This window comes from Tauraco erythrolophus, chromosome 7, assembly GCF_009769465.1.
Source record: "Tauraco erythrolophus isolate bTauEry1 chromosome 7, bTauEry1.pri, whole genome shotgun sequence".
NCBI classification, from domain to species: domain Eukaryota; kingdom Metazoa; phylum Chordata; class Aves; order Musophagiformes; family Musophagidae; genus Tauraco; species Tauraco erythrolophus.
The window spans coordinates 12,542,959-12,559,762 of record NC_141471.1 but is presented as its reverse complement, the minus strand read 5'-3'; positions in this window follow the sequence as shown (position 1 = coordinate 12,559,762).

Below are 16,804 nucleotides of genomic sequence, written 5' to 3'. Positions count from 1 at the left end.
AGTAGTCTTTTTGGAGCATAACAGTAGAATTTCCTTTACAGGGCAGGGGGAGGAAAACAGGACATAGGAGAGAAGGTCATTGCTGTAAGGAGAAGAGCAAAACGCCAATTTGATGTCTCATTTCTGCAGCCCAAGAACTAGAACAGCTGTTTACCATCTCCACCCCATGAGTACCTGACAGTTACAGACCTCTGTGGCCTCAGGACTGGCTCAGACTGTTTGCAGAGCCATGTTGACCATTCCGCAAGACTGACTGCAAGCTGCAGAGCATACGCAGGACAGCGGTGGCAGGCACAGCTGCTGGCAGAATACGTTGCCTAAAAGGTGAGTCCCTATCCCTGTTCTGTTCCATGATTTTGGATTATTTACTTTGTTTTTAACAGCCTAAGAACTAAACCTCACAGGATAATGGCCTATTTTCAAGTAGATGTGAATCATTGGAAGAAGGAAATGGAAGAAGGAAACAAGGTGGTTAATAGGAGTTTCTTCCTAAGGAAAAATATGATGGCTATTGGCCCCATTCATTCTTTGGTCTAATGCTGTGTAGTTTATCCTTTTGTCCTTCATCCCTTTGGAGGATGATTCCATGCTGTGTTTCTAGAGGGAAACAAAATTGCACGGCATCACTCAGTCTAGAATGACAAATTTCCAGGCATTCAACTTTAAACTCCTTCTTATTAAAGGAAAATTTTGCAGTGAGAAACTACTATTTATTCCATAATGTTTGCTTAATTTCTGTTTTTATCATACAAAGAGGAATTCTGTGGTTCTGTTTATGATATCAAATGCTGTGATTTCTCATAATTAAGAGCTTTGTTTGTCAAATTGTTGATGTTTGCACATCACAGCAATGGAGAGAACAGTGCTGTGTACACATGGAGGATGTTCACAGAGAATGAAACTGCAGGCTGTTGATGTTTGCACAAGCTATGGCTCTCAGTAAAATCTAGGGTTGTGTATTGGGAAGTCATTGTATAACATATACTCATCCCAAACTTTCTTCTTCTCTTGCATTAGAGAAATCCTTAATTTGAAGAATGACTTCAGAACTATAAACCCATTTCCTGCTTGACTTAACACTGGTTTTGTTAATCTGGTGTCTAGGATTATCCAATTTGCATGTGAAGCAGGAGTATTTTCATTCTGGGACCTGGATGAAAAGTTTTGCCCATGAAGTGAAAATGACCTTTTCACAAAAAGAAACAAATAACAGAAGAAAATGTTTTCAGTCTGTTACTACTCTACAATCAGGAGAATCACAGAATCATAGAATCATAGAATGGCACAGGCTGGAAGGGACCTTAGAGATCATCTCATCCAACCTGCCTGTCATAGGCAGGGACGCCTCTCAACTAGATCAGGCTACTCAAGGCTCTGTCCAACCTGGCCTTGAACACCTCCAGGGAGGGAGCATCCACAGCTTCTCTGGGCAATTTATTTCAAAATCTTACCACCCTTGTACTGAAGAATTTCTTCCTAAGATCTAATCTAAATCTGTTCTCCTTCAACTTAAACCCATTTCCCCTTGTCCTATCAGTGGACACTCTTGTAAAAAGTCCCTCCCCAGCCTTCCTGTAGGTTCCCTTCAGGTATTGGAAGGCAGCTATTAGGTGCCCCCGAAGTCTTCTCTTCTCAAGGCTGAACAATCCCAGCTCCTGCAACCTGTCCTCGTAGCAGAGGTCCTCCAGCCCCTGAATCGTAGCAGAGGTGCTCCAGCCTCTGGATCATCTTTGTGGCCCTCCTCTGAACACGCTCCAACAAATCTTTGTCTCTCTTATGGTGGGGACACCAGAACTGGATGCAGTATTTGAGGTGGGGTCTCACAAGAGCAGAGCAGAGGGGGAGAATCACCTCTCTTGACCTGCTGACCATGCTTCTCTTGATACATCCCAGGATGCGGTTGGCCTTCTGGGCCGCATGAGCACACTGCCAGCTCATGTTGAGCTTCTCATCTATAAACACCCGCAAATCCTTCTCTTCAGGGCTACTCTCAACCCACTCTGTGCCCAGTTTGTATTTGAAAGACTTACATACTTTATTTGTAAGAAAGACTTACATATTTTATTTGATTCTTAGTTCTTTAAAAGGGTGGCTGATGCCTTTCTGCTCTATGCTGTTAGAGGGAGAAGATGCTCTGCCTGAAGTTTTTGGTTTAGTTTCTGCAAGCAGAAGTCATGAATTAACTCCATTTTCTATTACATATTGAGTTGTTTATATGTATAAAGATGGGTTGGTTACAGTCAGTGAACAGCACAGGATGTTCCTTGTTGGTTTTCCTGAAATAGGCAAAAAGTCTGCCTAAAACTTCTAAGCGTCTAATTAAAGGAAATTAGAGTTCCCTCCAGCTACTACAGGAGAGATGTGTTGTTGTGCGTTAGGCCGATACGGCAACTAAACCCCACGCAGCTCTCCCACCCCAGTAAAACGGAGAAGAGAAAAATGTAATAAAAGAGCTGAGGGTCGAGACAGGAACAGAGGAGCACCCACCAACCACGGTCCCGGGCAAAAGAGGCTGTTTTCTCAAAGCAAAACTATTTATTAACAGCTACCTACAAAGAGAAAAGCAAACAAAAACGGTTACTTAAGAGGATAACAAGAAAACAAGGCCAGGTCTTAAAAACAACACCACTCCCCCCCTTTGCCTCTTCTTCCCGGCTCTACCTCCTCCCCCCAGCGGCGCAGGGGGGCAGGGACTGGGGGAGTGCAGGTCAGTTCATTCCAAGTTGTTACTGCCGCTTCTCTTAAAGGAAAAGGAGTCCTTACACCATTGTCCCTTGCTCCAGTGGATCCCCTACTCACGGCGAAAGCATGAATCCTGCCCGCTGGGGGGCAAATCCTTACCCCATCGGATTTGCCCAAGTGCGGGCTTTACCAGTCCTGGGCTTTTAAGGAGCTGTAGCCACTCGCTCTGGCGTGAGTCATCATACAGACTTTAAATGCGCTCAGGCGTGGGTCGTCATATCGACCTGAAATGCATCTCCGTACAGACTTAGATGCGTAAATGCGCCTCGACTTGTGCCCATGATTCACAACAGTCTCAGGCTCAGGCATCTCCTTTAACGAAACACCTCCCCATGGGGAGGTCCTCCCACGGACTATAGATGTGTACCGTACTCAGGCTCTGGCATCTCTTCTCGACGTGGATCCTCCACGGGCTGCGAGTGGGTCTCTGCTTGCTCCACCTAGGACTGGTTACAAGGGGCCGCTCACAAGGGGGACTCAGCCGCGGCACACGCTGTTCCATCCCATCTTCACTGACCTCTTATCTGTGTGGCCGTTTCGCTTAGATTTCAGTCCTTTCTGGGTGAACTCGGCCCGGTGGGTGCCCCGGCAGCGGGGCTCTCCCCAAGTTCCCCAAGCGGCTCCGCCGCCTCCATCCTCGACGGGGCGGGCACCGGCCCAGCCCGGGCCGCCGGCCCAGCCGGGAGCCGGGAGCGGGGGCCAGGCCCCCCTCCCGTCTCCTTTCTCCTGGGCAAAGGCACACCTTTCCGGTCCCTTTGTCCGATGTAAATAGGGCAATTCGCAGAGGCACCGATTGGCTCAAGCCCCGAGGGGGATGGGAGTCCGGTCTGATGGGCAGCTTCTGCCACTCGGACCTCCCCCCCACTTCAAACCATAACACGTGTTGAAAAGTACAACTGGTGACAGTCTCCCACGCATGTGTGGCTGTCTTCAGAACTGTCCATAACAAAATTCTGACTTCCTGTGAAAGTTCTGAAGAATGCTTCATCTTTTCTATATTCTGTTCCGGCAACCACCCTCCCATAAAATTAAACAGCTTTGATAATTTTCTTTATTCTCTGACATTTCTTTGTGATTCTTGTCAAGGCTTATTGTGAAGACAGCATTCTGAAAACAGAAGTCAAAGATGAACAATCTCATCTACTCTGTATTTTTCATGCTAACAAAAAGTAATCCTTTTTTTTCCTTGCATATTTTTTTCATGTGGTTTGGTGCACAAAGTTTTCATTTCTCATAAGATACACCTCTGTGGTCCAATAGGCCTCATTATTAAGCATTCTCTTAATTGCCAAAATTTACTTAATTTGTGGTTTTATATTTATGACTCAGTGAACAATCTTCAAAGGTCCTCATCCTTCACCGGCGCATTAAAATTCCAATGATGTACTTTATCTCATGAAAACTTTACATGGTATGAATTGAATTTCCTCTGGTAAAAATAATAATAATGTGACTAAAGATAGAACGAATTAAGTCTATATTTTTCTAAAGTGTTCATGTGAGCGACCTGTTCTACTTCTTCTGTGTTTGTCCTGGTTTTAGCTGGGACAGAGTTAGCTCTTCTTTTTAGCAGCTAGAAGAGCTCCGTGTTTTGGTTTTACTCAGAGGCTCGCTCTGAGAAGAATGTTGATAGCAAGCTGATGTTTGTAGTTGGAAGTGAAACTCCAAGGACTTTTCAGCGTGCTGGAGTGCAGAAACATGGTGGGATAAGGGGGGAGCATAGCTGGGACAAGGGGGACATGATTCCCCTTGTGATTTGTGGTGGAACTTAAGATTGAGGGCCAAACTGGCCAATTAGTATTCCGTATCATGCAGTGTCATGCCCAGTATAAAAGTGAGGGACAGTCGGACAGAGGGCTTTTTGTGCTTTGGCTCTTTCGCCGCTTTTGCTCTTTTGCACTTCTGCGCTTTTGCTTTATTGCCTTTTTTTTCCCTCTCTCTCCCAGTACTCCCACTCTCGGAGTACTATCTCTCTCTGTCCCTCTCTATTTCGGGGCCTTGCATTCATCCGGGATTGCGGCTTCGGGACGAGACGGGCTTCACATAAGAGGGGTTGATGAGCATCTACACTGTGTATTACTTATCTGTATTAAATTATTCTTATCTCAACCCACGGGTTTCCCGTTTATCCTTTAACTCTCTACCTCATCCCTGGGGCTGGGTGAGGGTGAGTGAGCGACTGTGTAGGGTTCAGTTGCCGGAGCAGCCTAACCCATGACAGTGTTGCATGCAATTTCTTACACTATTAAATGTATGTGTTTCAGAGTGCTCGTACATAGTGCTATTCAGTTTTACAGTCGAGAACTGAGAGGTGCACATCAGAGAGAAACATTACTTTCCTCTGAGATGATACACAAAATTTTTGCGGAAGAGGAAATAAAAACTGTCTTTACGGATTCCAGATTAGTATTAGCAATACTGCAGTATTTTAGTTTAGCATATAAATTCACTTTGCACTTCTGCAACAGAGATTTCTCATTAAAACTTATTATGTGCAATCACAAGTAGTAGTTTGTTAGTGATTTTGGCAGTGATGGCTTCTTTGTCCAGATGGTTATCCATGGAAAATTGCTGAAGACATTCTGACAGGAGCATGACACCCTGCCTCCTGACACCTGTCCCTTGACCAGTACCGGTAGCATAGACAGACTGCCAACACACTGACCCTGACCAACAGTGGCATATTCATGTACGATATGATTCTTTCAAATCACACTACCATCGGTGGAGCCGAGGGGCATCACAACTCTTACCTGCATTCAAAAGCCATTTGCAGTGCCGGGAGTTGCTGCCAGATGACCAAGATATCAAGTGTCTCTGGCAGTCCACCGGAGCCATGGAATTGCTGTGTTTGCTATCAGTGATTGGGTGAGTCACCTTATGGGCACGTTGTTTCTCGACTTTTCTACTACCTCACTAAAGTTTTGGTTTCTATTGTGTTGTTAGACTCTATTACTCTTCAGACTACAGAGTATCAGTTTGAATAATTGAACTGAATATATAGTGCCTTTATGTTGGAGATGTTCCCTGGGTTGCACAGTTGTCACTCTCTAGTGAGAAGTCGTTGTGTCCCTGACTGACTACGTCAAACATTCACCCACTACTGCTTATACAGGAGCTCAATTTAGAAATAATATCCTAGCTTTAACTGGCATAATATAGCGTAGCAGTAAATAATTCAATAGCAAAGTTCTAGAGAGAAGGTTGTCTGAGAAAATTGCATCAATATAGGCCTAATTACATTTTTTTCCCCAAAAAGAATTTAATGTAGTTTTGGACCAGTGCAGGTCTCAGCTTTCAGAGAAACAACTAGCATATACTGCATTTTTAAATGTGCTTTTCTTAGAAATATACTTGAAGTTCGTTCTACTGGAACTTTATGTTTCCAGTGTGAACTTTTTTTAAGATCCTCAATTACCATTAGAGATCATAGAATCATAGAATCATAGAATCATAGAATGGTTAGGGCTGGAAGGGACCTTCAAAGGTCATCTAGTCCAATCCCCCTGCAAGGAACAGGGATATCTCCAACTAGATCAGGTTGCTCAGGGCCTCATCCAACCTGGCCTTGAACGTCTCCAGGGATGGAGCATCCACCACCTCTCTGGGCAATCTGTTCCAGTGTTCTACAACTCTCATGGTAAAAAATTTTTTCCTAATATCCAATCTGAATCTACCTCCCTCTATTTTAAAACCATTACCCCTTGTCCTATCACAACAGGCCCTCCTGAACAGCCTCTCCTCATCTTTCTTGTAGGCCCCCTTGAGGTACTGGAAGACCGCTATAAGGTCACCCCAGAGCCTCCTCTTCTCCAGGCTGAACAGCCCCAACTCTTTCAGCCTGTCCTCATAGGAAAGGTGCTCCAGCCCTCTGATCATCTTCGTGGCCCTCCTCTGGACCCTCTCCAACTGGTCCATGTCCTTCTTATGTTGGGGGCTCCAGAACTGGATGCAGTACTCCAGGTGAGGTCTCACGAGGGCAGAGTAGAGGGAGAGAATCACCTCTCTCGACCTGCTGGCCACGCTCCTCTTGATGCAGCCCAGGATGCGGTTGGCCTTCTGGGCCGCAAGAGCACATTGCCAGCTCCTATTGAGCTTCTCGTCCACCAGGACTCCCAAGTCCTTCTCCTCAGGGCTGCTCTCGATCCATTCACCACCCAGTCTGTATTTGTGCCTGAGATTGCCACGACCCAGATGTAGGACCTTGCATTTGGCCTGGTTGAACTTCATGAGGTTGGCACGGGCCCACCTCTCCAGCCTGTCGAGGTCCCTCTGGATGGCATCCCTCCCTTCCAGCGTGTCGACGGCACCACACAGCTTGGTGTCATCGGTGAACTTGCTGAGGGTGCACTCTCATGAGATCTCAATGAGATTGCTGCTCATTCTGTATAGAATCACCAATTTTACAACATATTGCAAATCTTTTTTTTTTGAACTGTGTTAAAATTTGTGCACTTTAATTGGGATTTCATTAATTTCCATGTCATCCAAGGAAACTGATATACTTTTAATTCTGAGCAGTGACACTGATGATGTTTTAATAACAGCATTGAAGACCTGATCAATAGCATGATGTGGTCTTATGACTTTTTGAATACAGTGCATTCATGAAATAGGCTGAAATGCAATATCTTTTATAGTTTACAGATGTTATCCTTTCTCAATTCTGGAAAAACTTTCCAAGTTAGTTTCAATAATTCTTTAGTTAGCTCTTAAGTTTGCAATAGGGAATTGCATTCTTTTTAGCAGTAGAACATCAAAACAACCTTTCTTCAGACAGTAGTAGTTAATCTGTAGATCATGTTAACTTTTGGTGTCAAATTGAATCACACACACCTGCATTTTCATGAACAATACGTGCCCCAGTTCTTGGAAAATTTTTGACTCCAGTAGTGTCTGTTATCATGTTTTTAAACTAAATGCCCTTCAGTTAAACCTAAATCGTAGTAATAAAGATGCCAGAGTGGCACTGATTCATTGTCACATTCTTCTGTTTTCTCCTTTAACATCATTTTATGCAACTTTTTCTCAATTCAGAGCTTGATTTATTATTTTGCATTTTGGAGATGATGATGGTCTTTGAGATAGCCTAATAACTACTTTTTTTGGCATTTTGGTGAACATCTAATATTTCTTAAGATCTTGCAGGCAAAACACAGTAGAACCAGAAAATATTTTTGTTATGTTACACTATGTTATGGTTTGAAGTGGGGGGGGAGGTCCGGGAGGCAGAAGCTGCCCATCAGACCGGACTCCCATCCCCCTCGGGGCTTGAGCCAATCGGTGCCTCTGCGAATTGCCCTATTTACGTCGGACAAAGGAACCGGAAAGGTGTGCCTTTGCCCAGGAGCAAGGAGATGGGAGGGGGGCCCGGCCCCCGCTCCCGGCTCCCGGCCGGGCCAGCGGCCTGGGCCGGGCCGGGCCGGGCCGGTGCCCGCTCCGTGCCGGTGCCCGGCCCGTCGAGGATGGCGGCGGCGGAGCTGCTTGGGGAACTCGGGGAGAGCCCCGCTGCTGGGGCACCCACCGGGCCGAGTTCACCCAGAAAGGACTGAAATCTAAGCAAAACGGCCACACAGATAAGAGGTCAGTGAAGATGGGATAGAACAACGTGTGCCGCGGCTGAGTCCCCCTTGCCAGCAGCCCCTTTGCAACCAGTCCTCGGTGGAACAAGCGGAGACCCACTCGCAGCCTGTGGAGGATCCACGTCGAGAAGAGATGCCAGAGCCTAAGTACAGTACGCATCTAGAGTCCGTGGGACGACCCCGAAGATGGGGAGGTGCTTTGTTAAAGGAGAGGCCTGAGCCTGAGACTGTTGTGAATCACGGGCACAGGTCGAGGCGCATTTTACGCATTTTGCATTTACGCATCTAAGTCTGTATGGAGACACGTTGAAGGTCGATATGATGACCCACGCCGGAGCGCATTTAAAGTCTGTATGATGACCCACGCCAGAGCGAGTGGCTACAGCTCCCTAAAGGTCCAGGACTGGTAAAGCCCACACTTGGGGCAAATCCGATGGGGTAAGGATTTGCCCCCCAGCGGGCAGGATTCATGCTTTCGCCGTGAGTAGGGGATCCACTGGAGCAAGGGACAATGGTGTAAGGACTCCTTTTCCTTTAAGAGAAGCGGCAGTAACAACTTGGAATGAACTGACCTGCACTCCCCCATTCCCTGCCCCCCTGCGCCGCTGCGGGGAGGAGGTAGAGCCGGGAAGAAGAGGCAAAGGGGGGGAGTGGTGTTGTTTTTAAGACCTGGCCTTGTTTTCTTGTTATCCTCTTAAGTAACCGTTTTTGTTTGCTTTTCTCTTTGTAGGTAGCTGTTAATAAACAGTTTTGCATTAAGAAAAAAAGCCTCTTTTGCCCGGGACCATGGTTGGTGGGTGCTTCTCTGTTCCTGTCTCAATCCTCAGCTCTTTTATTACATTTTTCTCCTCTCCATTTTACTGGAGTGGGAGAGCTGCGTGGGGTTTAGTTGCCGTATCGGCCTAACCCACGACACACTACTACAGAAGTTTTGTTTCTTGGAGATGTCATTCTGAACTGAAAGTGAGTAGGTGGTATCACAGACATGTTTAATTTACAGTAAAGATTTTCCACTACAGTTATTCTGCTGTTTTGTTCATATCATCATTTTCTAATAAAATACCTTTTCATAGACAAATCTCAAAAATAAAGACCATTCTTTCATTCTTTTTTTCTTATTTTACGTTCTCCATTCTGTTTTTTAATCTGTGAAATAGTAGGATAAATTTTATAATCAAAATTTGAATCAATTCTATAATTATAATATTAATATAATTTTGTTTATAGTGCACAAGTATGCAATTATAAAATGCATATTCATGTATTAGAGGTCAGCATAGCTGTCCTGGAAAAACATTGGCTTTTTCTTCTTCAATGGAATTCCTATCTCTTTGTCTTTTGTTTCTGTAATCAGCTGTTAGATCAATACTTTAAAGAACTGGTTTTATCTTTGATGATCCATAAAGCATCATACTTCAGCAAATTATTGTTTAATAAGCTTGTCACAAGAACCTAAGTGCCAGGAAGTTTCATTAGTCATTATATAATGGATTGATATTCACCGGTGCAGAAACCACAGTTCAGTATTTTACTTTCATATATCGGAATTTAAGGCTGATGGTTCTGCAAAATATGATGCAATGCTGTTCTGCTTTCAATAGGAAAGACAATTTTTATAAGAAACTTTTTCATTAAATTTCTTTTTTAATAAACTAATTCTTTACTTCAGCACTCTTCCCTTTTCTCATTAGTTGTTACACAATTGAGTACTTGACTGAAATCTGAGTTATTCGAGCCACTTCTGAAGTGTTTGGCACAGTTGTCCTACTTTGTGCATAGTCAATGATCAGCGACACTAATGGAGAATGGGTTGTTCTGTCTCAGGGGAGGATTTTACTTAGTGAATGCTGGTTCTCTGGGTGTATTACAATAACTGTTGGCTTTCGCATTGCTGTGTAAAGTGAACCCTAATTAATCCAGCAGTGAAAGACATGCGTCATCTTTTGAAACTAGCTCATCATGAAAAATGTAAACAACTCTGTCCCAGCACTCTGTGTGCATACAGACTTCTGCCCTAATGATGCTTATTGTCTGATCAACTTAGCCCTGTCTTATTTTTTACTATAAATACATGATTTCTACTTTGCATTCCCTCTTCATCTTTGGGATTCAGATTGGTGTTTCATAATAACCTGATTTAAAGTAAGCCTCCATTTTAATACTTTTAACCAACTGGCATGTGTAGTACTCTCCAACATGATTATTTTCCCACAGGCCTGGAGTGGTGCTCCTTTGGACATGCAGTAGGGTGAGGAGATGGCAACTCCCAAGGACGGGAATCAACAGCCTCAGGAAAGACTCAAAGAGCAATTTGTTTCTTCATTGTTATATATCCTTAGATTGAGGCAGTTTTCTAAAAGAAACCATACCTAGGAAGCAACTTTAATGGAATCAATACTAACTTGCCCTTGGTGCCTCCAAACCCCCCTGAAGATATAGAAGACATGCCAGCAGGAAATTAAAAGCCCTTAGGAAGTGGATTTTTTTCCCTTTTGCATGTAAAGGGCTGAGAACACAAGCTAAACATCAGTGCGAGTCAAGATACCCCATCCTTTGATGTATATTTGCTGGATCCTCTTTCCACCAGGTGAAGTAAGTCCATCCTACTGCACAGTCATGTAAAAAGCAATTTGTGAATGGAAGGCATGGGAACAGGTACATCCTCTCTTTTCAAAGGAACAGACCCCACGCTTTGGATCTTTCATTCATTCCATGACTATTCAGAGATAAGAAAGAAATCTAAGAGAAAGAAAATGGACACTGGAGAAAAGAAAATGCAGCTGGAAGAAGGGAAGGGGAAGCACAAGTGAAAGCGGTCCACAGTTCTAGCATGAGCGCTTGCCAAGGCTTTCCTTTCAAGCCCAGCCACTGCTCTTTTCCACCCTCCAGGATGAGTGCCACTTTCATCTTCCTTCTCCCTCGTCCACCTCTTCTGGAGCTTGCTTGTCCCCAGAATATGAAGAAGCTTGGTTCAGACTGCTGGCAGTTAGGTGCTGTACTATAGATCATTTCGATCTCCATTTAGCTGTATCTCATTAGGGGAGCATGTTTTGTTTAAGTAAAGATGAGGTTATTTATAAGTATTTCAGTGCCACTGAGAGAAAAATCAATTGTAGGAACATTAAATTTTCATTAAACATGTTAAATGCAACCTGACAGTCAAATGGTCTCCAGTCATATGGGTTTTACTGCAATATTACTTTAAGTAACAGATGAAAGTGGGATTAGGTGGTAACGAATATTTTGCGTGACTTAAGATAAAGGATAAAAGTGGGGTATTTTTCCATTAGCATTTGCTCTGAAGGGATCTTCAATTACTTACAGGGCCATCTGCACTTCTGGAGATATTGTGAGTTTGAAGTGAGTAGTACGTGCAAGACAAGAGCAGATTGGAGCTGTCTGGGCCAAGAAAAATCAGACACACTTGGTTTTGTGGGATATGACACATTTTGTAGCTCCTGTAGGCCTGAGAACATCACACGCCAAAACTTCTGGTGCTCCATTCTCCCTAATCTCACAGGAATTTCCTCACCTTTCTTTTGATGATTTTAGCTTGACCTCCATGTCTTCCTGTCCCATAACATTGATCCCATCCAACTCTTAACAAAAAAATTTCTAGGTGCTCTCTTCCACAATCTCATTCTCATCTTCACACCAGTGTTTTACCTCCAGTCTCCCTATTCTCTATGACTGTAGCTCTCTGCTAACACAGCCAGTCATCTACTTCATGGTCCATACTTCCCTCATAGCTGTTACAGTCCTCAGTCCTGCGAGAGTGCCACCCTTAGCCCACACTTAACTGTACCCCAACACTGCTCCTGCAATTCGACCGTGCCCCAGCTTACTCTTCTCCTGCCCTCTTCCTCCCTCCCAAGAAACTACCCTTTCCTCTCCCTTCCTACTGCTACTCCTGACTCACATTTGTGCCTGCACCCTAAGCTATGCTCCTCCACCTCATTCCCCAGCCTGTTCCTTCCCTATTCCTGGTCACCAGCTTTCCTAAGTCTTTTATTTTTGCCAGAGAGCTAGCTACAGGTAAACCCTTCCTGTAGGAAGTTCTGCTGCTGCTCCTGCTAGTTGTACAGCCCTTGGCTTTTGCACGGGGTGGTAAAACTGCTCCCCAGCCTGCAGTGTGGATGGCTGTGACTATGTTCCAAATAGAGATTTTCAGATGGAGCTCCACCATCATTAAGCTTGTGCTGACTGATGTTTCTGACATTCCCAGAATTACAAGTTTAGCATGTAACAACAGCATAGCACGATCTTATTAATTTAAGTGCAAGGTTTTGCTCAGCTCTTGCCTGTGGTGTTTCATTTCAGTTTATCTATCACAACTAACTGACTGCTTTTCAGAATGGGATGTATATATGTGACATCTTTCTCTGGTTCTTCTGATAAGTCAGCATGTAGATACGTCAGCGCGCAGCAGTCAATCGGGCACAAGTATGAGAAGACTCTCAATTTTATTTTACAGTTGCTGCCGGTCTCTTTTGTTCTGATACATCTGCCTAAGCATAGAAAATGATATTGTAGAAGTACAGAAAATCTGATTAGATATGGGATAAATCCCTGGAGGGAAGAAGAGCCCAAGAAAACTAGTTAACATTCAAGGATCACCTCCTCCAAGCTCAGGAGGGGTGCATCCCAACAAAGAGGAAGTTGGGCAGAAACATCAGGAGGCCTGCATGGATGAACAAAGAGCTCCTGGACCAGCTCAAACACAAAAGGAAAGCCTACAGATGCTGGTTGCAAGCACAGGTAGCGTCAAAAGAATACAGAGAAATTGTCTGAGAAGCTAGGGATCAGGTTAGGAAAGCTAAACCACTGATAGAATTAAATTTGGCCAGGGGCATGAAGTGCAACAAGAAAAGCTTCTGTAAGGTACATCAGTAATAAAGGGAGAACTAAGGAAAATGTGGGCCCTCTCCAGAAGGGAACAAGAGTTGTGGTTACCCAGGATATGGAGAAGACTGAGGTACTCAATGACTTTTTTGCCTCAGTCTACACTGGCAAGAGCTCTAGCCACACTGCCCACTTCACAGAAGGCACAGGCAGGGACTGGGAGAATGAATAATTGCCCACTGTAGGAGAAGATCAGGTTCAAGAGCATCTAAGGAACCTGATGGGTCCCCATCCATGGGACCTGATGAGGTGCATCCGCAGGTTCTGAGGGAACTGGCAGAAGAGGTCACTAAGCCGCTATTCATCATATTTCAGAAGTTGTGGTAGTCTGGTGAAGTTCCCACCGACTGGAAAGGGGAAACATAACCCCCATTCTTAAAAAGGGAAAAAAGGAAGACCCAGGGAACTACAGGCCAGTCAGTCTCACCTCTGTGCCCGACAAGATCATGGAGCAAATGCTCCTTGAAACTATGCTAAGGCACATGGATAATGAGGTGATTTGTGACAGCCAACATGGCTTCACTAAGGGCTGGAGCATCTCTCCTGTGAAGACAGGCTGAGAGAGTTAGGGCTGTTCAGCCTGGAGAAGAGAAGGTTCCGGGGTGACCTTATTGCAGCCTTTCAGTACTTAAAGGGGGCCTACAGGAAAGCTGGAGAGGGACTTTTTACAAGGGCGTGTAGTGATAGGGCAAGGGGCAATGGCTTTAAACTGAGAGAGGGAAGATTTCGATTAGATATAAGGAAGAAATTTTTCACTCTGAGGGTGGTGAGGCACTGGAACAGGTTGCCTAGAGAAGCTGTGGATGCCCCATCCCTGGAAGTGTTCAAGGCCAGGTTGAATGAGGCTTTGGGCAACCTGGTGTAGTGGAGGGTTTCCCTGCTCATGGCAGGGGGATGGAACTGGATGATCTTTAAGGACCTCTCCAACTGAAACTATTCTATAATTCTATGATTCTATATAAGTGCTTTTCCTACCATCACAGATAACTACTGGAATGCATCTATACCATATGATAGTCTCTTGTTATTTACCTGTTCCAGTCTTTGGAAGACATTGGCAACTGCTCTTCAGAGCAAGACCATGTTGAAGTTTGCTCTTGAATTCTATAGGAGAGAAAAGAAATGCAAACATCCTGATGTTAGTGCCTTGATAGACTCTTCTGTTTGGATAATTTCTGGTAAAAATATTTGATCTTGATTTTGATTCACCAAAATTAAATAGGAATTGCTAGTGTCTTATCAAAGACATCCTCTGGCTTATATGGAGTTGGATTGTGGTAAACTAATCTCTTTGCTCCAGAAGTCTGTCATTTTAGCATTGCTATCTCTTTAAAATAAAGACGACAAAATGAAAAAGCAGGTTAAATTCACAGGCAAACCATCCTGAATTAACTTGAAAATACAAAAAGGTGCATTACAAATACAACAACAATGTAATGAAAGATGTTGACCAATGTATTTATTGTCCAAGGTTTCTTTCACCTTTAAAAAAACTGAAAGCAATTTCTAAAAAATGGTATCTTGCACTCATATTTAAAACTTTCACAGAACGAAAAACTTTTATTTCTCTGTGAAAATCAAACTGAGACATGAACCATCAATTGGCGTATAATCAAGTCAAGTGGTCTGAAGAATTCAAACCAGACTATCGTCCTTCTGAAGTTGTTTACATTTATCTACCAAGTTGTTTCTCTGAAAAATTCAGAGTGCTGATGAATGGTAGCTATTTTTCTATGTGTTTCTAAGATGTTCCAAGTGTTCCTAAGAGTTAACTGCCTCCACTGATGGATAAACCTTTGAGTTTCACAATATCCCTGAGTTAACGAGCAGCTGAAACCTGAGTGTCATGGGCTGCAAACTCTGCCCAGTGACTGTGAGGAAGACTGTGGACTCACATCCTTTGCCTACTAAACACACTCTCAGCTGACTAACTTAGTAACAATATTAATACACTATTGCTGAGAATAATTGCTTTTACACACTGAAAAGAAGGATTTTATGCATACCCTGGTTTGAACAGATTTTTTAATTCAAGAATATGCTACTTTGGCTCCTTCCAGCCTGTTTTAATGCTGACCACCCTGGAGAGTTTCTAAACAGTTATATGATTGTCAGTTTGGGAAAGCAGTAGAATTTCTGGCACCCTAAAGGCAATGAAGATGTCACAGCAGGTTCGATCATTACTGCTTCAAAAAATGTTACAAACTTTTGATAGATGACATTTCAGAGCACGGGGTCATGTCACTTGCTCAATTTGCTTTTAAGGACAAAGAAAGGTGGGCTTGTCTTTTGTTTTTTTTTTGTTGTTGTTGTTTAACAAATAAGCTTCGGGTCACTTTCAGCATATTTATCTTTGCATCAGTTAAAAGTGATGCATAGATAAAAGACTATTTCTGGTTTGTACCCAGAAAAATGACCTGCAATCCCCAGCAGAGAAGGGCATCTCATGAGAGAGGAGAGGACTATCCAGCAGTGCTTTTCAGTGCCCTCCAATCAGCAAAGCATTTGTAAGGGCATCACTTTATCTGCCACAACTTATAGATTAGTTTAATACAAGCTGAGGTTACTTGTTTCAGTGTGAATAGAAAATACGAGGAACAGAAAGGTGCATTGCATCCATCTTCTGTTAACACCATAGGACTGTTATTAGTCAAGTCTTCTAAATATTTTCTTTTCAATCTACTTGAAAAAATCTTACAAAATTCCTATTTAGAAAATAATTTTCTGACATTTCTATGGGCAGTGAGTAAAAACTGAATGAAGTTTAGCAGGATTTGGCCTGTTGTGAACAATTTGCTATTCCACTTTCAAAGAAACATGTAAACTTTGTTTATTTTGGAATGCTAGAGGTTGTTTTGATAATGAGAATGTTGGCATATTTATGCTAAGCCTAGACAAGCATGAAGAGGGACATTTTAGGCTGTTTGCCACATCAGTTGAACTAACTGTATTAGAGTTGGATACGGCAAACAATAGAACAGCTGAATACGGGACATGACTTTAGAATATGCAAAATATGCTGGAATAAATACTGTGTTGGTATGACAGTAAATAAAAGTATAGTATGTTCTTTCAGGTTTATTTGTAATTTGAGCATATCCTAATCCACAAAATCATACATGGTACCTAGATCTTTTGAATTATCTATCTTAAGTACAATTGAAATGTGGTTTAATTTGCTACTCACTACATTCTGAGCCATTTCAAGCTTTAGAGTGAGAAATATTTTCAGAAGTATATCTATGGTATAATCTGTATTACCTTTATTTTATATTTACCACATAATGCTTATGACAAACTCACAAATCCTTGGAAATGCATAGCTATAGGAGCATGAAGACAATCCTTCACACCACAGAGCACTCTCAGGGAAAGTAAGTTATTACCACCAGCCTCATATTTATACAGTGAAGCTGAGTATGTTTAGTAGCTTGTGTGCTGTGAAGCCTGTTGTGGGATACTGCTCCAAACTTAAACTGCGCAGGCACAGTGAAGCCCCATTTGAACATTATTACTAAATCATGCTAGCAGAGGATTTGAATTTAGTCAACGACTTTGTATTCCAGTGCCTTTTGGAT